This window comes from Oryctolagus cuniculus, chromosome 5 (genome assembly GCF_964237555.1).
Source record: "Oryctolagus cuniculus chromosome 5, mOryCun1.1, whole genome shotgun sequence".
Lineage (NCBI taxonomy): Eukaryota > Metazoa > Chordata > Mammalia > Lagomorpha > Leporidae > Oryctolagus > Oryctolagus cuniculus.
Window position 1 is genome coordinate 126,019,322 of NC_091436.1, and position 23,363 is coordinate 126,042,684.

The 23,363-nt window shown below is 60.0% G+C and overlaps 2 long non-coding RNA genes across 3 annotated transcripts; one reads left to right on the top strand and one right to left on the bottom strand.

Moving 5' to 3' along the window:
- Positions 1-8,957: 8,957 nt before the first annotated feature.
- Positions 8,958-11,509, top strand: LOC138849802 (uncharacterized). The gene is made up of 2 exons (XR_011389015.1): positions 8,958-9,095; positions 11,236-11,509. It is a non-coding gene; the product is annotated as an uncharacterized lncRNA (long non-coding RNA).
- A 6,309-nt stretch (positions 11,510-17,818) lies between these two features.
- On the bottom strand, positions 17,819-23,020 carry LOC127493036 (uncharacterized). Of its 2 annotated transcripts, none has more exons than XR_011389016.1 (3): positions 22,738-23,020; positions 21,090-21,211; positions 17,819-18,362 (listed from the first exon to the last, which is right to left on the bottom strand). It is a non-coding gene; the product is annotated as an uncharacterized lncRNA (long non-coding RNA). The 2 variants fall into 2 exon arrangements; XR_007922962.2 differs by lacking the exons at positions 21,090-21,211; positions 22,738-23,020 and adding exons at positions 20,224-20,737; positions 20,823-21,073.
- Between the last annotated feature and the right edge of the window lie 343 nt (positions 23,021-23,363).

The window sequence follows — 23,363 nt, forward strand, 5'->3', positions numbered from 1 at the left end:
CCTATCTGGATCTCTACTGTGCCTGGGGAAGCAGTAGAAGATGGCCCAAGTCCTTGGGCCCCTGCACTGTGTAGGAGACCTGGAAGAAGCTCCTGGCTCCTGGCTTCGGTTCAGCACAGCTCCGGCCATTGTGGTCATCTGGAGAGTGAACCAGCGGATGGAAGACCCCTTTCTCTCTCTCTTTGCCTCTGTCTCTCTGTAACTCTGCCTTTCAAATAAATAAATACATAATACATAAATACATACATCTTTATTTTAAAAATGTTGTCCTGGGGCCGGCACTGTGGTATGGCGGGTAAAACCACCACCTGCAGTGCTGGCACCCCATATGGGCACCAGTTCAAGTCCTGGCTGCTCCACTTCTGATCCAGCTCTCTGCTGTGGCTTGGGGACGCAGTAGAAGATGGCCCAAGGCCTTGGGCCCCTGCACCTGCATGGGAAAACCTCGAGCAAGCTCCTGGCTTCCGGCTTTGGATAGGCACAGCTTCAGCCATTGCGACCAATTGGGAAGTGAACCAGCGGATGGAAGACCTTTCTCTCTCTCTTTCTCTTTCTCTCTCTCTCTCTCTCTCTCTCCCCCCACTTCCTCTCCTTCTCTGTGTAACTCCGACTTTCAAATAAATAAATAAATCTAAAAAAAAGTTCTCCTGTCTACCGCCTGAGCATTTGTGTGCCCCCAAGCACCTTGTGGCTGGGCGTGGAGGGGTGCGATTGGGAAAACAAGTCCCGGGGTGCCTCTGGGGCATGAGGGGCTCTGCCCCGCCCCTTCTCCCCCAAGCCCTCACCACCCCCCTCCTTCTTCCTCCTCTTCCCTCCACTTGGGCTCCTTCATTGATGCAGGCTTCAGAAAGTTTGTGGAGGAGCCAGTGCTGTGGTGTAGCAGGCAAAGCTGCCACCTGCAATTCTAGCATCCCATATGAGCGCCGAGAAAGCAGTGGAGTTTGGCCCAAGTCCTTGGGCCCCTGCACCCGCATGGGAGACCTGGAAGAGGCTCCTGGCTCCTGGCTTCGGATCGGCACAGCTCTGGCCATCGTGGACATTTGGGGAGTGAACCAGTGGATGGAAGACTTCTCTCTTTCTCTCTCCATCAAATCTTTAAAATAAAAGTTTGTGGAAAGTGGAATTAATGTTACAATCCATACATAGCTCTTTTATGATATGCATTATGCATTTTCCATGAAAATTTTTAAAAAATAGTTTATTTGAAAGGCAGAGTTACAGAGAGGCAGAGGCAGAAAGAGAGAGAGAGAAAGGTCCTCCATCCACTGGTTCACTCCCCAATTGGCTGCAACGTCCAGAGCTAGGCTGATCCAAAGCCAGGGCTTCTTCCGGGTCTCCCATGTGGATGCAGGGGCCCAAGCACTTGGACCATCTTCCAGTACCTTCCCAGGCACACTAGCAGGGAGCTGGATGGTAAGTGCAGCAACCAGTACTCGAACTGGTGCCCATATGGGATGCTGACACTGCAGGCAGTGGCCCTACCCACTACACCACAGCACCGGCCCCTCCATGAACTTTTTTTTTTTTTTGACAGGCAGAGTGGACAGTGAGAGAGAGAGAGACAGAGAGAAAGGTCTTCCTTTGCCGTTGGTTCACCCTCCTATGGCCGCCACGGCCAGCGCGCTGCAGCCGGCGCACTGTGCTGATCCAATGGCAGGAGCCAGGTACTTATCCGGGCCTCCCATGGGGTGCAGGGCCCAAGGACTTGGGCCATCCTCCACTGTACTCCCTGGCCACAGCAGAGAGCTGGCCTGGAAGAGGGGCAACCGAGACAGAATCCGGCGCCCCGACCGGGACTAGAACCCGGTGTGCCGACGCCGCTAGGTGGAGGATTAGCCTAGTGAGCCGCGGCGCCGGCCCATGAACTTTTAATAAGATTTATTTTTATTTATTTGAAAGGCAGAGAGAGGGAGAGAGAGCGAGCATCCATTGGTTTACTCCTAAATTGGCGGTTGCAGCCAGGACTGGGCCAGGCTGAAGCCAGGAACCTGGAGCTCCAGCCAGGTCTCCCACATGGGTGCAGGACCCCAAGCCCTCAGGCCATTATCTGCTGCTTTCCCAGGCGCATTAGCAAGGAGCTGGACTGGAAGAGGAGCAGCTGGGACAAGAACCGGCGCCCATATGGGATGCCGTTGTCACAGGCTGTGGCTTAACCCTCTGTGCCACAATACCAGGCCCCAGGTGAACATTTTCATTCTTAGCAGTAGAGAAAGAAAGATGAGTTAGGGCTTCCTTAGAAAGGCTGGGGGCTCTCTCACCCTGGCATGTTGAGCCGGGACGGGGGGCACAGGCAGTGAGCGGCTCAGGAGCTCTCGGGCTGGGATGCATGGGCGTGTAGGAACATTCTTCATTTCATTGTACAACTGCAGCTTCCCACGAGTCACCCAGCTTTCTCTGAAAAGCGCAGATATCCGGGGCAGGAGCTGTGTGCGCTCTGCCTCCTAGCAAGGGGCTTGTTCTCGCACGGACTTCTGGGGATGAAGGTGGACTGGCCCCTGTGGCAGGGAAGGAGGGGAGGGGACTGGCCAGGGCCCCTGTCTGGGTCAGGTTCCTGCTTCTCACAGCAACGCGCTGGGCTGCTGCTTCTGCTCTCCACTGTCCCCCTGAGACACCAGAGGCCCAGTGCTGTTCCTGGGGTCACACAGCCAGGGGCAGAAGCAGCCTTGCTATCCAGGTCTGTCTGAACCCTAGGCCAGAACTTGCATTTCTCCAGCAGACCAAAGCGTACACAGGTTTGAAACAACCGTGTCCCGACTCCTGGCTGCAAAGCAGCTGGTGGCTTGCTTGTGACTTTTGTGTTTGTGGCTGACTCTGTGTCACAGCTCCCAGGCCCGCAGAGGGATGGGCCAAGGACTGGTTTGGTCCAGGCTTTGCCATTAACTCACTGTGCATGTGTGTGCATGAATGTATGTGTGTGTGCATATGTATGCAAGTGTGCATGTGTGTATGTTTACTATTCTTTAAAACAGTCCGGGGATTGGGCATTTAGCCTAGCAGCTAAGTCTCCTACGTCCCACATCAGGGTGCCGGCTTTGATACGCAGCTCCGACTCCAGCTTTGGTACGCCATCCCCCTTCAGGGCTGAGTGCTATTCCACTGTGAGATATGCCCCGTGGGGCGCATCAGCTCAGCTCGTGCACATTTGGGCTGTTCTGAATTTTTGCTCACTTGTGGATTATGGTGCTATGAATGTTCTTGCACAAGTATGTTGTCTGAAGAGCTGTTTTCAAGGTTTTGGATGGAAACCAGGCGTGGGGTTATGAGGTCCTGTGATAATTCCGTGTTGGGCTCATGGCACAGCCACCACACTGTTCTCTCTAGCAGCTGCGCCCTTTGCCATTCTCGCCAGCAGTGCGGGGGGCACCCAGCTTCTCCACATCCTTGCCGACGTGTGTCATTTTCCATTTTGAAATTTTTATTTTGGGGCCAGCCTTGTGGTACAGTGGGTTAAGCCTCTGCCTGTGACACTGGCATATCATATGGGCGCCTGTTCAAGCCTTGGCTGCTCCGCTTCTGGTCCAGGTCCCTGCTAATGTTCCTGAAAAGGCAGAGGAAGATGGCTCAAGTGCGGAAGTGAGAGATCCGGATGGAGTTCCAGGCTCCTGGCTTTGGCTTGGCTCAGCCCTGGCCCAGCTCTGGAGGCTGTGGCCCTTTGGGGGAGGGAACCAGCACATGGAAGATCTCTCTCTCTTTCTTCCTCTGCCTGTCAAATAAATCTTCAAAACCAATTTTTAAAAAATTTTTATTTATTTTTTATTTTTTTGACAGGCAGAGTGGACAGTGAGACAGAGAGACAGAGAGAAAGGTCTTCCTTTGCCGTTGGTTCACCCTCCAATGGCCGCCGCGGCCGGCGCGCTGCGGCCGGCACACCGCGCTGATCCGATGGCAGGAGCCAGGTACTTCTCCTGGTCTCCCATGGGGTGCAGGGCCAAGCACTTGGGCCATCCTCCACTGTACTCCCTGGCCACAGCAGAGAGCTGGCCTGGAAGAGGGGCAACCGGGACAGAATCCGGTGCCCCGACTGGGACTAGAACCTGGTGTGCCGGCGCCGCAAGGCCGAGGATTAGCCTAGTGAGCCGCGGCGCCGGCCCAAAACCAATTTTTAAAAAATGTTCTATTGCAGCCATCCTGGGGGTGGGAGGTGGCATCTCACGGGGTGTCATTGGCATTTCCCTCGTGACGAATGCTGGTGACTCTTGGCGGGGCCTCCAGCAGGGTCCTCACCCACTTCTTGCTGCAATTTCTGCATCTCTACGCTGAGATGCTATGCGGGGAGAGGTGAAGCGAATTGTGTGGAGAATCCGGCACCTGTGCCAGGTGCATAGCAGGGACGATCAAGGTCAATGCCAAGGTCAGCTCAGGCAGCCCGGTCCAGCCTTGGCGGCTGGCGGGGAGACTGGCCTCGTGGGCACCCTCCCAGCTTAGGGACCTGCCAGGACTCTGCTGTGTAAGGTAGAGCTGCTGCCCTCTGCCTGGCAGTCCCACCCCCTGGACGCCATGGGAACCTCAGCTTTTCAGAGGCTGGGTGGGCATTTATGGAGGGGCAGATCCCTCCAGACCCCCCTTTTCCATTTCCATACACCCTTCCTGGCCTCACGCTGGGAAGTCCCCCTCCCCTCCCCAGCCCCCACTCCTGGCATCAGGCCCTTGGCCAATGAGTGCAGGAGAGCGAGGGCCCCACCCCTTCCCTGGGGTGGGGACATCCCCGGGCACAGCCCAGAATTCCCCTGTGGAACTTGGCAGAGCCCTGCCGGAGGCCATGCCCTGTGGCCGAGTCCTTTCCCGTCAGGGGCCCCTGTGCCTGTCACTTAGCCCCGGAGCCCCTCCTCCAGCTTCTGTGAACCTGGCCCAAGACAGTGAGCACCCTCTGTGTGCACAGCCCCATGACAGGACCACTGAGGCAAGCTCCTGGCTGGGGGCCGGTCCTGCGCACAGTTAGTAATGCTAATAGCCAGCGCTGCACTCCTACTATGTGCCAGGTTGATTGCCTTGTGCCCCTTGCTTCGTCAAAGCCTTGTCACAGCTCTGCGAGGGGATGCTACTGTCTTCTCCTGTTTACCGGTGACAACGGCAGGCCCAGAGAGGTCAATGCAAGGTCCAGGGCTGCACAGCTGGAAGCAGCAGCAGCCACTTGGAGACGAGCACTCTAACTCTGTGCCACCTGCCACGTGGCCTTCTTCGCAATTGCCCCCTTGCCCACCACGTCAGCCACCGCCAGCTCCCCGGGAAATGAGCAGTTTGGCCTTAGGAAAAGGCGGCGGCGGCACTTTGAGAGTGAACGGGAATGGTTAAGAGCACAGAGCCCAGGCAGCTTGCCTGGGACCAGGCCCTAGCTCGGCTGCCTGCGAACTGAGGGACTTGGGGAAAGTCAGTCGCCCTCTCTGTGCCTTGGCTGTCCCAGCTAGGGAGTGAGGACACTGGTGTCCCAGGTGACACGGCCTCACCCTGTGTGTGAACCTTGGTACGGCTGTAGTGCAAGGGGAGACAGGCCAGGCTAAGGCTCAGACACAGGTCCCTGGAGCATCCCTCTGTCTCCAATCCTCCCTCCCCGGCTTGCATCTCCACAACACATGCTCCCTTGAGTCAGAGGTGTGAGGGAGGGTCTCGGGGGCACCACCCTGGGCTCTGGATGAGAACACGCCGTGCACTGGCCCGCAGGCCTGAAGGTGGGGGTGGCGGCTGGCACCGCGCACAACCTGGCTCCGCCACCACCTGCCTGTGTGACCTTGGCCAGCTCCTGCCCCTGGTCCTGGTAACTTTTATGGGCTCTTATGAAACCTTGCCTCGTTTAATCCTCAGGCTTGCCTGGTGATTCCAGTGCCGGTCATAAAGACGCAGAAGCAGAGGCGGCAGGAGCAAGGAACACGGAGAGACTGGGTTGGGACGGGCTGGGCCAGCGGGCACTGCTCTCCGCGCCCCCCCCCCCCAGCCCGATCACGGCCTGGGACCCACGGCACATTTCCTGATGCAGGCAGGTGCTGCTGACATGTGAACCACGTGCAGGGTGGGGCTGGACCTGGAACCCCGCCTGACGCTTGGCTCTGGGGCGTGGAGCCAAGGACAGGACCATGCCTGTGTCCTGCCAAGCGGCCCCTGGCCAGCAGTGGTGGGCTAAGGAGACGCAAAGGGTCTTGCATGGCCGCAAGGCTGGCAGGGGCCTGTGTCTCCGCCATCAGATTGGCTACTCCCCAAGGTCATACGGAAGATTTTATTTTTTTTTCTGAATCTGTTAGGGATGCCCTCAAACCCACACAGAGGAAGAGAGCCAAGTGCTGGGAGCCCATGCACCTCTTCCAGGCTCGGCCAAGCTGGCTTCATCCCCCCAAGTCCCTTGCCCTCACCCTCAGACTGAAACACCACAGCTCTGCTCTCTGACTGTGTGTCTCCCTACAGACAACACACCCAAGAACCACCTGAAGGCCGGAACCTCCACGGGGGCAAAGGGGCTGCTTCCCACTGCCTCCAGGCATCCGCCTTCCTCCCTGCCCACCCCCAACACCCCCACACCCCGCCCCCTTCCATTTCTGGCCCCGCCCCGGAATCTACGGAGGCTGTCTCTGGCCAAGCCCCTCCTCTGTCCTTGAAGGGTGGGTGGGAGAGGTGACCTTGAGGTCAGCACCGGAGCCAATGCTGAGGGCTCTGGGGACCGCTGGTCTCCTGTGGACCTCAGCTCACAGCAGGCTCACTGGCCTTTATTTATTTATTTATTTATTGGTTTAAAATTCCCTCCCTCCCTCTTTCCCTCCCTTCAAAAGACTAACACAGAAAGATAGAGAGGCGTTGGCTTCTTTGCTGGTTCACTCCCTAAACATTAGGAGCCAGGAACTCCATCCGGGTCTTCCACGAGGGTGGCCGGGGGCCCAAGGACTTGTGCCAGCCCCGGCTGCTTCCCAGGCACCTTCGTGGGAAGCTGGGTAGGAAGTGGAGTGGGACCCAATCCCAGCTGCTCCTGTATGCCCCCCCCATCCCCCTCGTTTCTTGCTTTGTTTCTGTTCTGCCCCCCTCCCCGTCCCGCCCCTGGTCATGGCACTTGGTCCGCGCCTGTGTCACGGTGCGTTTTACTCCCTGTGAGTCAGGGAGCTCAGCGGTGTGTGTAAACCCAGGGCTCGCTGCTTCAGACCACCGCAGCGGGGCCCCTGCTCTGCTCTCGCCGGGGACGGGGCTGGGATTCGCAGGATGCACTCCAGAGCCAGGTGGCTGGGTCACAGGGCAGTCCGCGTGTTTAATGTGACTAAGCACAGTCACCCCAGTCCGGAGCGGCTGCCCACAGAGCCAGGGCTCCGCTCCCCCGCCTCCCCACCCACGCAGGGCTGCATTCGCGTTTGCATTTTTGCTGGGGCGTCTCAGCCTCTTTCGCGCTTGTTAGCTTTTGGGGGTGTTGTTAGCTTTTGGGGGTATTGTCTCCTCTGCTAGCCTGTTCGTCTCCCTTGTCCATTTTTGGGGCGGGGTACGTCCAGGGTGGTGGCGGCGGCGAGGGCTCTGGGGCCGGCTCTGACACCAGGACATCCTCTGTCATTCTTCAGGCCCTTTGAAATCCGACTCCTGCCCTCTGCTGCCGCGCGCTCCTGCGCGGGTGCCATCAGCTGCTCTTTCGGTAAATGCCAGGCATCTGGGACAGGGGACAGCTTGCACCAGGAACTTGCTGGGAGCATGGGGCCCCGGGCACGGGGGAGGGAGGAGGGAGGAGGAGGAAGATGCCAGGGCTCTGCTCTGTCCCTCCCCTGAGGCTCATGCTTAGAGCTCCCTCCCTCCACACAAAAGCTACGCTGGATCTGGATCCTGGTGTCCGACCTGGGGCTTCCAGCTGGGCTGAGTCTGCCTCTGGCCTCAGAATCTTGATGCTGAGGGAAGAGAAGAGACCACACGGGCAGCCCTGACATCACTGGTCGGGGGCGGGGTGCTTCCCAGAGGAGGTGTCCTCTGGTCTGCTCTGGAGGGGTTCAGTCTTCTCTAGGCCTCAGCAAGGTCTTGGTGCAAGGTCTGAGTGGGAACAGGAGTGGGGTTTTCCATCCCTGTTCCTAGGCACCGTGGTTTCTAGGTCTTTCCCTGCAGGCGTCGGAGAGGTACGGGTGAGGGCCTCACTCGGGCCTGCTTCCGTCCTCGCTCTCTGAGTGACCTTGGGCAGGTCCCTTCTCCTCTCGGAGTGGTGAGGACTTGGGGTGCAGAGAAGTCCCCCTAGAGTCCCCCAGAGTCCTCTGCAGATGCTGGCGCCGCAACAAGGGCCACTTGCCCTTCCTCTTCACCTACCATGCCCTCAAGGACCAAGGGCAGTGAGGTCAGGGGCCCCAGACCCTCGGCTGTATCCCTCCGCGGTCACCGCCTTTCCAACAGCCCTGGGTGCGGGCTGGGCTCCTTGGCAGCTTTGCTCCTGGAGCCTCGTGTGCTGGCTGTGAACAGCTGCCATAGGCGGGGTGCCCTGCGTGCCAGGTGCGCCACCTGGCGGTTCACAGAGAAGATCCCACTGCCTGCTCTCCCAGTGGGTGCTACTATAACCTCCCTGTTGCAGATGACACAGAGGCTCAGAGAGGGTCAGCTACCTGCCCATGGTCCCCCAGCTTGTAAGTGGCAGGGCGAGGGCCCAAACGGAGCTGCTCCAAGGGCGGTTTCCCCATCTCTCCCTGTGCCACGCCATGGCACGGGGCCCTTCCCTTTCCCTGGTTCTAGCTCCTGCTGGCCTCCCTTGGCCGAGCCCCTGGGACACACACCTACCACTCCCAGCCTCACTCCCCCCTCTCCTTTGCCATCCCCGCCCCCTTTCTCCAGGGATTCTCCTCCTTCGCTCTGTGTCTCCCAAGAGCGGGCAGATCTCTGGGGGTCCCCAGCGCCCCCGCCCTGCACTGAAGCCTGGCCCAGAGGAGGGGCTCGGGGACTCCCCACCCTTGCTGAGGCTGAGCAGGGTCAGCCATAGGCCAGGCCACCCTCCAGGGCCCAGCAGGCCTGGGGCGCTTGGCCCTGGCAGCTTGCCTGGGACCTGCTGGCCGCGGCTGGCCCGAAGGCTACGTGCCTGTCCTCCTGGAAGCAGCTGGGTTATCACAGGGGAGTGGAGGAGCTGAGACACCCCGTCTCCTGGGACGTGCGGGGCCTCACGCCACCGGGTATGCATGCGTGCGTGTGTGTGTCTGGCCCAGGGCACTGGGCGGGGGGTGGAAGGGCGAGCTGGGCTTTGGGGAGAGCTGTGTCCGACACTCGACTCCCATGCATTTAACAAAGTCAGTACCAGGCGGGGACAATGAGGCCTCTGAGCTGTCCTCACTGTCGCTGTTTCTATAGTTGGGGGCTAACGTCACGTTTTCAAATTTTCCTTCTAGGGAAATCCTGTCTCCTACATAGATGGAGGGGGTGGGCTGGGAGGAGGCGTGTGTGGGAGACTCTCCCCACCCAGCCCTGCCTTCCCACCTGGATGGCCCTGGGTGGTTATGAGTGTGGAAGGCCCCGGGGCGTGCAAGCTACCACAGTACAACATGAATGTGTGTGCGTGTGTGTATACATGTGTGTGTGTGTGCGTGTGTGTGTATGTGGGTGCTATTCAGCACCTTTTACTCCCACTGGGCGCCCCAGCAGGCCCAGGAGGGGTCTCTGACCAGCCCCTGCCTCTGAGGTAAGGCTGCATCCTGGAAAATGGGTTGGGTTTCCTGCAGCCCACAGACGTGCAAGATGGTTGTGCAAGGGACCCTGGGTGAGCGAGTGAATGACTGCATTCCAGGAGAGGCTTCCATGAAGGTGTGGTCGACCCAGAAGTTCACTGCTGGCCAAGTGGAAGGTCCTGAGTGGCTGGGCCAGATGACCTTGGCCCGCGGGGTGGTGGGGTACACTTCTCACTGGGGCGCTGTGCCCTTTTCACTCCCAAGCCCCCCTACTGTCAGGGCTGGGCTGGGCATGGACCTGTGCCTCCCACAGGCGTTCCTGGGCCAAGCCACAGGGACAGCCAGCCCATCACCAGGGCAACGGAGGCCCAGGTAGGCTGGAAGCGGTGAAGTGGGACAAGGCCAAGGCTGTGTGTGCACGGTGAACACACGGCAGGGCTTTGGGGCTCAGCCTGGAAGGCTTCCTGGAGGGACTGGTGCTGCTTCTCAGGGCGGGAGCCGCGGCACTGGCCCCTGGCCACACTGGATTTGCAGTGATCGGTGTGCACCTGCCCTCAGCATCCCCTGCCTCATGCAGCCCAGGTCCCAGGAGGGGCCGGGGGCTCCTGATCAGGTGTGTGCAGCAGGTCCTGGGGTGCCTTTGGTCCTGACTCTGCACGAGCTGGGCTAGGTCTTGCCTCTCAGAACCCACGTGCTCCCCTGCAAAGCGAGGGGCTGCAGAGGATCTGCTGGGGGACACCTGGTCGACCCCTGAGCCCTGGTGCCTGGAGGTCAGGTGCAGGCCTCAGTTTCTCTCTTGGCATTTGCCCCTGCTGGAGGGCCAGGGGAGGGGGCTGGGAAGTGCCCCCAGCAAGGCTCCCTGGCTCACACCTGCTCTCTCCCCCGCCCCACTTTGTCCCCTAGCTGTTACATTCCACAGTGGAAAGCGATCTCTCCGTGAGGATTACAGGCAGGCGGAGGCCCGGGTCGCCCTGGGAACCTGCACAGAACCCTTTCCCACCGGCGCCCTCCGCCAAAGGCAGGGGTGGGGCGGCCCCAGCCTGGGGGAGCAGCAGGGCCCCTGGGGTTAGGGTGCTGCCCAGCTCGCCCTCCAGGGGTCAGCAACCCCAGGGAGGCAGTGAACAGTGTGGAGGGACCCCTGGTGGCCCCCATAGGAGGTGGCTGGGGCCTAGGTCCTGGGGTCTTCATGTGCCTGGGCTCCCCTGCCCCCTCACTTCTGTCCTGACCCCCTCTCCTGGGCTGAGCCCCCTCCCCCCACCCCTACTAAGCTGGGGATTTCCGCAGGCTGAGCCAACCGCCTGACCCTAATTATGGCGCCTTCATCCTGTTGGGGTTAAGCTCCCTGTGGCCTCTCCTCACTGCCCCCCCATCCCCCCCTGCCCCAGCCCAGAGGCCAGGCCTGGGGTCAGGGACTCAGGAGGCTCCAGATGGAAAGGGGGCTCCTAGGGGTGGGGAGGCAGCTCACCCCGGGGAGCTGGGGGCGGTGAAGTAAGAAGGTTTCTCTGGGGCAGCCGTTAGGATGGCAGGTGGCCTGGGGACCTGACCCCTGCGGCCTGGCTCTGTGCTCAGCCCTGCTGTGCATGGAATCATCTGGGAAGGCTTCTAAAAACACCCATGCAGCCCCAGCCCACTGATTCTGGTCTCTTTGTAGGACTGGCCAGGCGTGGACGCCTCCCAGATGGCTCCTGTGCCGGGGCGGTCTGCAGAGGTCACCCACCCAGCGAGCTGGCACAGCCTCTCTCTCCAGGGAAGCCTGCTTCCTCGTGGCCTCCTCTGTCCCCTGGAAGCTTCTTTGTGTCCTGTTGAATGCTACCATTTCATCACGTGGGCTCTAAGTGGCTGTGTGACTCTTGGCAAGTGGCTCACCCTTGCTGTGCTTTGGTTTGCTCTCTGTGATGCTAACAGATCCTACTGATGAGCACTGAGTGAGCTGTTGCCTCCATGATGTCCAGCAGCACCCGGTGGAAGAGTGACCGCTACTGCTTTCAGCCTGGAGCTGGGGCCGGGGCCACATGGGCTGGGCAGAGCCTTCTTTGACCATTGCCGCCCCTCGGTCAGGGGCAGCACTTAGCACTGGAGATTTGGAGGGCGGAGCAGGGAAAGCGATTGTTTAGGAAAAGCATTGGGAAGATCGGCTTCCTCATACACCTAGACCCCACGATCTTCCAGAAGCCCGTGCACAGATCAAGGTCCTGCAGCTACATAGGCAGCCACCAGGTGTCACCCTCAGCTCACAGTTGAAGTGAGGCAGTGCAGCCAGGGAAAGGCGCTGGGCTGAGAGAGGGGGAGGACACCCCACCCCCACCCCAGGAGCCAAGAGCTTGGAGGAGACCCAAGGCGGCAGAGGTGGCGCCTCATTTCTGCAGGCAGGGCTCCGTTGGTCTGCTTTCAGAGTTCTCCCCCTCCATGCTGACGCCAGATCACAATTCAACAGGTTCTTTAGGGGGCACCTGCTGCTCACCGAACAGCGAGAATCCCATGCTGGGCACATGGGCCAGGCAATGGCCACAAGGGCCTGTGTTACAGACAAGACTTATGGCTGTCCTGTGTTGTGCCCAGCGTCACCCAGCTGGTGGAGGTCAGAGTTCTGGAGTCTGACATCTCCAGGGGGCTTCGTGCCAGGCTGGGAGGGAGGCGGCAGGTGGCACCCTTCCCTGGCTCTGCCAATCGGGTGGCAGTAAGGAGCCTAGCACACAGAGGAGGGGCTTTGCTCCCTGGGATGGGTGGGGGTGGCCATGGTCCTCTCTGATTCATGTCTCCAGCCTGTCCATTCTAGGGGTGGACTTTGTGCCTCCAACGCTTTGTCCATGATCCCTGTTCCCTCCCCAGCTCTGTGTTAATCACAACTCAAGTAGGACACATGGATGGACAAGACGGGCCACCCCCTGCCCACGGCCTCTCCACCTGGAGTCCAGTCCTGTGCCCCTCGTCATTCAAAAAATGGTTGCACATACACCTGTAACAGGAATAGCCTTTTATATTGTTTACCTTGTAAAATGCACTCACACTACACGGGGGAAAAAAAAAGCATGCGGTGAACAAACGAGCCATCCAACAGTTGCTTCCAGAATCCCCGGAACCACGCCCTCGAAACCCTGGGCTGCAGGAGCTGGGTGGATGGCGTGAGCTCACTCCCACTGGGGATGCACCCGTGGCCAGTGGTCCCTGACATCCTTGCTCAGCCTTTATGTCCTGGTGAGGGAAGGGAGGAAGTCCGGGGAGGGGCAACAGGTGTGACAAGTGTGGGCAGACAGGAAGCACCAGCAGGGCCACGTCTGGGGAGGGGCCCAGCGCGGGCACAGGCTTTCATCGTAGACTCAGATGCTGAAATGTCCTGAGCACTTTTCAGGGGGTGCAGAACCAGCACCCGCTGTCCCCCAGGGGTATCTGTGGTGTAGACAGTTCCAGTCCACCTCCAACAGTGTGGGCTGTTCCCCCCTGCCCCACGGGGGCACCCCTCCCCACACCCACTTAGGAAAGGACAGTGCCTGCCTGGGGAGGCACTCGGGGTACACACGGTGAGCCTTCCGTGCCCCCTTGCTGGGCAGGCCCCTCAGGGAAGCCCCCATGGTCCCTGCTCCCCTGGCAGGTCCCTGGAGAAGCTCCGTGACTGTAACCACTGCAGGACAGTCTGGTTTGCAGAGGCGTCTGTCTACCCGGAGGGTGGCGGCCAGGCTGGCTGGCCCGGTGTGGGTGCCTCTGTGGGTCGTGACTGAATGTCTGTCTCTGCAGTCACTGGGCGCTTGTTCTGGGGGGTGAGGGGTATGGGGGTGGGGGCATGGCCTGTGGCGGGGAAGGTACGTGAGGCCGGGCACACACAGCCTCACCCACCAGCCCTACTCCTGCCAGGTACAACCAGCTGCTTTGGGACTGCCCACCGCCTCCTCCCTTCTCTCAGCACCGCCAGGCCCGTGGGTACCTCCCCTACCGCTGGCCCCCCCGGGGCAGGCCCGCTCACCTGGGGTGCAGGCAGGGCTCTGCTAGGTGGGTGCTCTGCCAACCTCCCTACTCCCTTCCTAACGGGGGCGGGGTGGGGTGCGGGTACAGCTAAGCCTCCCCCCACCCTCCCCTCCGGCCCCGCCTCGGCTCCCACACTGTGGATCAAGGAGCCGGCCTGGGTGGGGGGGCTGATGCGGGGGTGGGGGGAGGTGGTTTCTCTGTTGAGGGCCAGGAAACGATTTCCATGCAAATGAGATGCAAACTCCTTAATGAGTTTGCAATTAGGAGAGCGCGGCCGCCAGGCCCCGCGGGTTTTATGAATGGGCCGGCGTGGGGGAGGAGCGCGCCGGCCGCGCCACACGTCCCCGCCGCGGCGCCCGCGACATGCGGCGCCGCACGTTGCTGCCGCCTGGCTTGGCCGGCCGCCAGCAGGTCAGCTGCTCGAGGCGGCGCGGGAGGCTGCCGGCCAGAGTCCCCGCCACGCCGCCGGCCGGCGACACGCCCCCCCGGGGCCCGGCGGGGGCTCCGTCCGCGGGCGCCCCTTTCCCGGGTTCACGGGAACGGCCCCCCGCGGCAGGGCCCAGTGAAGCCGGCCTCCGGCTTCTGCTGCGCAGCCAGGGACAAGGAGGATGGGCCCTTACCTCGTGCGGGGGAGGGGGGAGGGGGCGGACAATGACCTTGGGAGGTGACAGGAGAGGGCCCAGTTCCCATACCAGTGTCCCCTTCTCACTCCAGTTGGCACCACCCCAGGACACCTGCTTTTTTCTGACCCCAGGGCTGAGGCAGGGTGGCCCAGGTTGGGGAGGGGGGTGCTGGCCCGAAAGGGACTCAGCAGCTTGGAGCCCCGTCAGGCCTCAGTCCCCTCCTCCCTCGCCGCCCCTCCCCCCTCCCCCACGGCTTTGAGGATACATTAACTAATTACCTCCAATTAAAGCGCCTGGCTCTCTCTTCCCTCCCGGGCCTCAGTCCTGCCCCTGGGAGTCCGCAGGGCCCAGGCTGGGTCTGGAAGGGGGCCTGGCCGGTCAGGTAGGAGGCAGTGAATCAGCCCAGTCGGCCTGGAGGGCGGGGATGGGGGTGGTCCCGGTCACCAGGCCTCTGGCTTTGCCGGGTTGCAGAGCTGAGGGGGGCCCTGGGGGATGTGGCGCCTGCTGGGCCTGCCTTGGGAGAGCCGGCCTGGTGAAAGGTCTGCACAGGTGCTGAGGTCCCCAGGGCCTCTCTGGGAGGCCCTGGAGGGGCGGGTGCTAGGAGCCCCTAGGGCTTGGTGCACCTGCCGTCCCCTCACCTAACTCACAGGGAGAAACTCCAAATGCAGGGCAGGGTGGGTTGGGGGGTATCTGGTGCCCCCTCTCTGTGGGCTGTTATCTGCAGCAGGGAGAACCCTTTCCTTCTTTTCCTGCTGTCCTGCCCCTTGGTGGCCCTGAGGCCCAGGGCCTAGCACCTGCCCAGCCCAGTGGCGGCTCTGGCCCCACCCTGGCCCCACGTGTGAGACGTGATGGGGCGTCCACAGGCAAGGTGATGGGTTGCTGACCCAGATCTCACCTCTGGGCAGGCTGGCCTCTCTTAGGCAGGCCTCTACCCCTCCTCCAACCCTCCCATGCCGAGGTTCTGGGCTGGGGCCACTGCGTGCCTACGTGAGGGGGGAGTGGGCAGAGAGAGGTCCTTGCTGCCGGCTCCCCTGGGGTCACCTTCTCCCCTAAAAGCTTGGGCGTGGCTAGAAGGCTCAGGGCTCCCAGCTGGCAGGGATGTGTGTGAGCTGAGACTCAGCACCCACGGAGGGCCACCCTGGGGCGTCACCCTAGGCCCACGTAAAGCTTGCTCAACCCCTCCCCCCACCCCGGCAGGCTGCATCGTGCTTCCCTCGCCGGTGGCCAGCTCCGTTTTCACTGGATCTGGGCTTGTTCTTTTCCCCAGACTCTCCCTGAGCGCGCAGGCACGGCTCTGTTCTTTTCCATACTTCTCCATGTGCCAGCAGAGGGCGCCGCCGACAGAGCGAGGCCATGGGGGGGGGGGGGGGGACCGGAGAATCTGCCCCGATCGTGGGTTGGTGACTGTGTGTAATGAAACCGACCCAAGACGCCTTCCCTCTTGGTGCCCTGGACTTCACCTGTCAGCAGAGGCCTAGGGGTTACACCGCAGGCTGCACTTCAGAGGCAGCCTTGGAGGTGAACCTGGGCAGGAAGAGGAGGATGAGGGAGTAGCCCCCTCCCGGCAGCCCGGATGGGGAAGGGGCACTGGAGGTCACAGGCTTTCCTCCGCTGACCCTGGAAGAAGGGCTGGGAGGGGCGGCATGGAAGAGCTGGTGTCCCACCCGTTGGGAGGGGACAGCTGTGGACATCTGGGCCACATCTGGATTCCCCGCAGGACAGGAAGCTGGTCTGTTGGGGACCTTCAAGGTTAAGCTGAGACCCAGCCCCTGGTGGTCCCTCACCGTTGCATTCCCGGGGAGCTCTTTCCAAACAGGAGTGTGGGTACAGCCTCGGAATGCCAGTCTAGCCCTCCCGACGTCCCCTGCGACGCGGCACTGGGGACCCCGGCAGCAGCCTGCCCCTCTGGGCCACCCACTAGTGTGGCTGTGGTGCAGGGTGCATGGAGAACGCTGGGAAAAGTGTTCCGGGGTTCGGGGTTCGTCCTGCCCGCTCCTCTTCCTCCCGGGGCGCGGGGCGGGGGTGCTGAGAGAAGGGGAGTGAGACTGCAGCACCCCGTGGGGACCCCGCAGCCCGTGGAAGGGGAGTGGGGAAGGGCTGGCTGTTGGGTCATCCCGTACAAAAGCTTGGGAATGTGGCTGGGTGGGGAAGGGGGGCGAGGGGACAACACAAGTGATTCTTTCTTGGGTCTGGATTCTGGGGAGGGGACAACACGGGGAAAGTCCCTCTCGGTCGGCTGGGTTCCAGGACGCCGGGGCAGGGAGCAGGGGAATGACCGCCATGGCCTTGCAGAACGGCGCGTTGGTGAGGACGCGGGGACGAGGAGGGGGGGCGTGTTGAGTGTCGAGCCCACCCAGACTCTCCCCCTGCCCCCCCCATTCCGGGGGCCCGGCCCCACTTCCCCACCCCTCTCTCGCCCGGCCCGCCGCGGCCCCTCCCCCAGGCCGGCGCGCCACCTCCCCCTCCCCTCCTCCTCCCCCTCCCACCCGGCGCTGCAGCTGCTGCCGACGGACCATTCTGCACGTAGCGAATGGAGGAGACGCACAAGGGAGGCCTCGAGTGCGCGCGCGCGGGAGCCGGAGCCGCGCGGGCGGGGGAGCGACGGCCGGCGCGCGTGCGCGTGCGGCGCCGGCCCCGAGCGCGCGCGCGCCGAGCCCTGGAGCGCGTGGTTCCTCCGAGCGCCGGGCTTGGGGGATGCTCTCAGCCCAGGCCGTGCGCGCCCCTCGTCCCGGCTCCCCGCGCTGTGTGTCCGACTTGGCAGCGGATCATACCTCTGCCCCGGGCCTGCTTTCATGTCCCACTCCCGCCCCACGCCCCTTTCCTGCCCGGCTGCTGGCGTGAGGTGCCCGGCTCGCCCTCCTCAGCCCTGCAGTTAGCCAGGTGCGGCTGAAATCGCTGACCCCTGGTGGATTAGCTTAATGACCCTAGAGGCCTACCTTTGTCCTAGGATCTCAGCCCGAGGGCCTTCACCCCCTCCCGCCCTGGACTTCAGTTCAGGGACACCCCCATAAAGCCCCTTCAAGGACATGCTGGGATGGGGCACTCCCAAGGCTGTGCCTTTCCCTGTCACCTCCTCTTTCTGGGTGTCACCTGCATAGCTCCTACTCCCTGGAATGTCCAGGACTGGACTCAGCTCTGCCCGCACCCCTGGTAAAAGTGTGGCATGGTGAACGCAGAATCCTTGTCCTGGCTTTCTCACGGAGGGTAGGGAGGCTGTGCTGGGTGCTGGGAGGCAGTATCCTCATCTTGGGAGTACCTCCTGAGTTCCAGGGCACCCATCCGCTGCCTCCCCCCCTCCCTGGCCCCGAATCCCTGACCTCTGGGGCCAGCAGGTGCGTGGCCTGGGCGCTGTCCCCTCCTTCCTCAGGTGGCCCAGGCTGGCCCCTTACTGCACTCTGCTGTGTGTGCAGGGAGACGGTGGTCGGCAGTGTGCGTGTGCATACGCATGCGTGTGTGCAGGTGGCTGAGAGCTCATTGTCACATGCTAATTTGAACTTACTCGGTTGTCTAACCTCTCTGAGCCTCAGGTTCCCCACTAATGGGGAGTGTAGTGTTGGCCTGGTGGGGCTGTTGAGGACTGAAATACAATTTGCCCATACTGCACCTTCCAGCGCCTTCCACGTCAGAGGCAGAAGCTCAGTAAGGAGTAGGTTTTTTTTTTTTTTTTTTTTTTTTTATTGTGCTTGGGGTGGTTGACGGCTGGGACTTTTGCCTGCGCTCCCTTTCCCCGATGGGGAGGATAAAGACCTGAGTGCTGGCAGCTCCTTGGAATGTGGAGGTGGGTTCTGAGTAAACTGCAGAGAGAGCAGTACTATGTCATCTTTATGTCATCATCTGAGAATGAGCCGTTTCACATCAGCGTTCCAGACGTTAATATCCGAAACCTTAAAAAGAGAGATCCTGGGAGGCTTTGCCAGTGGCTGTTACACACTTCCCGGCCTTCTTAATCAGGGGTTACAGAACATGTGAGTCTCGGTGACTCAGAGATGCGGTTACCACTGTCCATCTCGCCCCTGGTTGTGATCCACTGAAACGCTGGAGCCTCCTCGGCCCCCGTGCTCGCGGCTCCCGCCATGAGGGTCACATTTTTCAAAGCGACTCCTCTGTCAGCGTCTGCTGCCGTGCCCGGGCAGCATGAGCCTCCCGCCTCCCAGCGTGTCTGCCGGGCTGTGGGCTGGGCAATCGGGAGTCGCATCTGTTGGAAGATGGGAGAAATACAAGATCTTTTGAACTTCACAAATTGTATTACAGTTTGTCTGGAGAAATAAACAGGCAAAAAGAGCTTGGAAAATTCTGGGGCAGAAGCATTGCAAAAAGCGACTGGTGCTACTAAAACGTTGTATAAAGCTCCAGTAATAAAATAGTTGGGCACAGGCGGAGCACCAGGCAGACAGATCAAAGGAGCAGAGTGGAGGCCAGACACACACCCATGAACAAATGGAAATTGAATATATCATAAAGTGACATGTTAGATCCAAGGAGGAAAGATGATTTATTCAATCAAATTGGATAACTGGCTAGCTGTTTAGGGAAAAAAATAAACCAGGTCTCTATTTCATTTCTTCTTCTGAAATAAATCCCAGATGGAGCAAAGATGTAAATGCAAAAAGGAAACCATAAAATTACTAGAAGAAAACATTAAAAAAAATCCCAAAGTGTCTATTCTTGGATTGGGGAAAGTATGACACAAAATATAGGAATGGCAAAGAGAAAAGGTTTTAAAAATTTGGCTTCAGTAAAATGTAATATCGTAAAGTCTGAAGGCAAGCTATAAACTGGAAAAATATTTTCTCAACATAGATCACAGATGAGTTCTTACATGTCCAGAAGGAAAAGAAAAAGGAAAAGAATAATAATGGGCAAAGCGTGGGAGCGGGAAAAGAGATGGCAAGGACGAGGAGGCAGAAGTGCTGACCTTCCATCGAAATGTTGCAACAAGTCAAAATTAAGAATTGAGAAGATTCTGTTCTCACCAATTCAATTGACAACAACTATAATAGATGAGCCCTCCCTGTGTGGACACGGGCATTCTCAGAGGTGGTGGGAAGGCAACTGCCCATTTACTGGACAAGAATTCATTCCCAAACCACTGTACACAAGGATTCTACATCTAGGAATTAATCAGATGCTGTCATACATTTGCCTCAAGCCTTCCAGTAGTGTGTTCATTGCAATTATATTTTCAGACCTGAAAAACTAGAAACAGTACCAAGTTCATCCCTAGGGGAGTGACTGGATATGTGATGGGGCACCCAAACACCAGAGTACCACGCGGTGGTTAGAAAGAGCAATCGAGGAGCCAGTGTTGTGGTGAGGTGGGTTAACCCACTGCCTGCAGTGCCGGCATCCAGCGTCCCATATGGGCGCCTGCTCCAGCTGCTCCAATTCCAACCCAGCTTCCTGCTAATGCGCCTGGGAAAGCAGTAGAAGATGGCCCAAGTCCTTGGGCCCGTGCAGCCTTGTGGGAGACCCGGAAGAAGCTCCTGGCTCCAGCCCGGGCTATTGTAGCCATTTGGGGAGTGAACCATCGGATGGAAGACCTCTCTTTCTGTTTCTCTCCTTCTGTAACTCTGCCTCTCAAATAAATGAATAAATATTAAAAAGGGGGGGGGCTATCATTGTGGCACAGTGGGTGAAGCTGAGCTGACACTAGTATCCCCTATCGGATGCCAGTTCAAGTCCTGGCCGCTCTGCTTGAGATCCAGCTCCCTGCTAATGCACCTGGGGAGGCAGCAGATGATGGCCCAAGTGCTTGGGTCCCTGTCATCTATGTGGGAGACAACGATGCAGTTCCTGGCTCCTGGTTTTAGCCTGGCCCAGCCTGGGCTGCTGTGGTCATTTGGGGGAGTGAATCAGCAGGTGGAAGATTTCTTTTTTTCTCTCTCTCTCTAGCTCTGATTTTCAAACAAATACATCTTTAATTTTTAATAAGGTTATTTCAAGGCTAAATAAGGAAATCCATGCATGGTTTTATCACAATATACATTTTCCATGAACTTTTTGAAGATCCCTTGTATGCATGGATTTCAAAATTCTTCCCACAAAAATAAACTCACCTTTTACTTCCATTCCACAAACGGTTTCATGTGTGGTAAGAGTGGCTATCAAGTGGCCTGCTTTTCTGTCTTGAAAACCTGAGGAATGCGCCAGAATGGTTTACCACGGGCACAGCCAAGAGGGGGGACAAAGGCCATTTTTGCTTCATCTGCTCCTGAACCCTTCAGAATTTTCACGGAGCCAGCCAGAGGCAGGTTGCTTTTCTGCAACAGTAGCTACGTGAACTGAGACACAGGTGTGCAGTGAGTGTGGCTCCGCCTTTCACACCAAGGGGGCTGGGAAGCAGGCTGAGGGTGTTATGCTGATACAGTCGGCTGGTCTCTAACGCAAGGCTGCTGTCCCTGTTCACTTCTGTGAGGCACCCAGATGAGCCCAGTGCACAAGGACAGAGAGCAGGTGGGGCGGGGCCAGGCCAGGGGGTGGGGTGGGGTCCGTGGATGAGGGGCGCCGAAGCTGGTGGGTGGCGGTGCTCCCACAACACCAGGCAGGTGTATAATGTCCCCGACACGGACCCTGGAAAATGGCAAAGATGGTCAATTTCATGTTCTGTGTGTTTTACCACAATGTAAAAAAAGGAACCAATAAATAGCTAGCTGACCAAAAAGGTGTGGAAAGTAGGGTGATGGACGGAAGCCGCAGGTCCTGGGTTGGAGCCTCCGTCAGGGTCACAGAGGATGAACTTGAGGGTTGAGCCTGATGACAGGAGCCCCGTGGCATCAAGCCTTGGCATCCGATGAGAGAGAGGCCGCGTCCTTGCCCGCAGAGCAGGAAGCAGGCCTAGCAGCTTGCGGCCTTGAGAGATGGCAGAGGCTGACAACAGGGACAGAGAGGAGAGCGGGTGGGTGACTTCCTGTAAGAGGCTCACCGGGGTTGTTGCAGGGGAGTGTCACAGTCCTGTCCCTGGGGTTGGGGTGGTGTCGGCTCTCCTGGGAGGGTCACAGCCCTGCAGAGAGTATGCTGGGCCCTGTGGCCCTGCCGAGATGGCTCCTGTGGGGAGAGGAGGAGAGGAGCAGGGATGGGTGAGGGAGGGTGTGCTTCCTCAGGCCCAGGTCTGCGCTCAGGCATCTGGCCGGGGCAAGCACAGGACTTGTAGGACTGATGGCACCAGGGTCGGGGTGAGAGGAGAGGGACACTGGACGTGGGGGAACCTGGCCAAGTGGGCCTAGCTGCAGCCATCTGGCTGGGGCCCAGGGCCAGGGACAGCACGTGGACTTCTGCCTGCCCTTCCACCCAGGCTCTTGGTGGCCTCTCCAGGTGTCCACTCTGGCCTGGATGCACACAGCTCCCTGTGCCCCCCAGGATCCCTCCTGCTGGGAGCCAAGCAGAGGCCCACAGGGTGGGAGGTCCTGGAGTCTACCTGGTGAGGCAGAAGTGGCGGGAAGGATTCCTCCACAGGCTTGGTGCTGGAGCTGGCCCCCTTCTGTCCGCTCTGCAGCAAAGCCCCTTTCAGAGAGCTAGAGACGAGCCCCTGACTCGAGGGTGGCCCCCAGCTGGCTGGGAGGGAGGCCACCCTGGCTTGGGTGGAGTAGGGGTCCACCACATCCTGTCCGGGCCACTGCAGTCGCAGGCCTCACTCTCCCCATCTGTACAATGGGCTTGCTATCTCAAGGCACCCCCTGCCATGGCGATGCCCATTTCTTGCTGTTAATGGGGGAGACACAGAGTCTGACCCTGCCAGCTGGAAGGAGCTGCATGGTTCTATGTCTTATTTTCTGGAAGAAAGTGCAAGAGGAGAGGCAGAGATGGGAGCTGTGTGTGTGTGTGTGTATGTGGGGGGGGGGTGCTGGGGGGAGCCGGCTCAGCTATAAAAGATAATGAAGGGAGTGGAGAGATGTCCCCAGGCCTGTACCACTGTCTCCTGCTTCCTTCATGGCCAAGGGTGCCCCCTGCCCAGAGAGCCACAGCCTTAGGAAGCCTCTCTCCCCGCTAGTGTGTGGGCTGCAGTGTGGGGTTAGGAACTGCCGAGGGGGCTGGGGCCCCACTTCCTGTACCGATTTGGACTCACGGATGCAGGAACCTGCCTAGTACGGCTTCCCCAGGTGACAGACACAGGTGCCCTGGCTTAGGGGCCCTCTCGTCCCCGGCGCCACCGCGATCCCAAGGTCCCCGCAGTCCCTCCAGCTGAGAGAATGCCAGAAAGCGCCTACTCGCTCCACTGGACTTCCCCTTACCAGGGGCTGCACACACGCCCTGTGGGCGCCCCCAGCCCAGCCCGCCCCCCTGGGTGATGCAGCATGAGAGACTGGGGCTAGACACCTAGAGGCTGGCACGTGAGGGAGCAGACCTCCCCCACTCCAGTCTGAAGACCCCCGTGATGCCAGAGACGGCGAACGTGCCGCCTGCCTTAGGCGGTGAGGGACATTCAGCTCTGGTTCACTCAGGTGGGCTGGCCGCAGCCCCTACCTGTGCGGAAGTGCTAGTCTGAGGGGCGGCCCGGCCCGGCTCTCGCTGGATGGGGAAGTTCCATGCTCCTCTGCTGGCCGGTCCCTGGGCCGGTATTCCCCTGTGCCTACCTCACCCTTTGTTCTCCTGGTGATTTGCTTCCCTTTGATAGAGTTGTTGTTGGTGGTGGGGTGATTTGGAAACTCCTGGCTTGCTGTGTGGCCTCCTCCATGCTGACTCCCAGGCCTGCTCACCGTCCTGGAGAGCTTCGTGCAGTGTGATGATTCCAGGCAAGGAGACTGAGTCATGGTGACTCAGGGGACACTAGACCTCCTCTCCCTGCCTCCCTGCCCCCGCCCCCAGAGTGGCCGGAACAGGAGGGACATGAGGGCCATGGGGAGGAAAAAAGGGGCTCCCGTTAGCCCGCGGCCCCAGCTACCCCGTCTCGCACGCGCTGGAGCTGTGCGCATGCGTGCGAGGGAGCGCGTGCCATCAGACCAGACACCCATGTGCTGCGTCACGGCCGACATGTGAGGATGGGGTGAATCATGGACAGGAGGTGGATGTCTGGAAGCCAGATGTGGCCCAGCTGTGCAGGGCAGCAGGCCCAGCCACCCCCAGACCAGATGTGATAGCCCTGCTGTCTCTCCCCCCCAGTCCCTCCATCTTCCAGGACACAGAGGCTTTGGGAGAGACGCTCTGCCCCCTGCCTACCCATGGCTTCTGTGCCCTCCCAGCAGCCGGGGCCAGGGCGGGA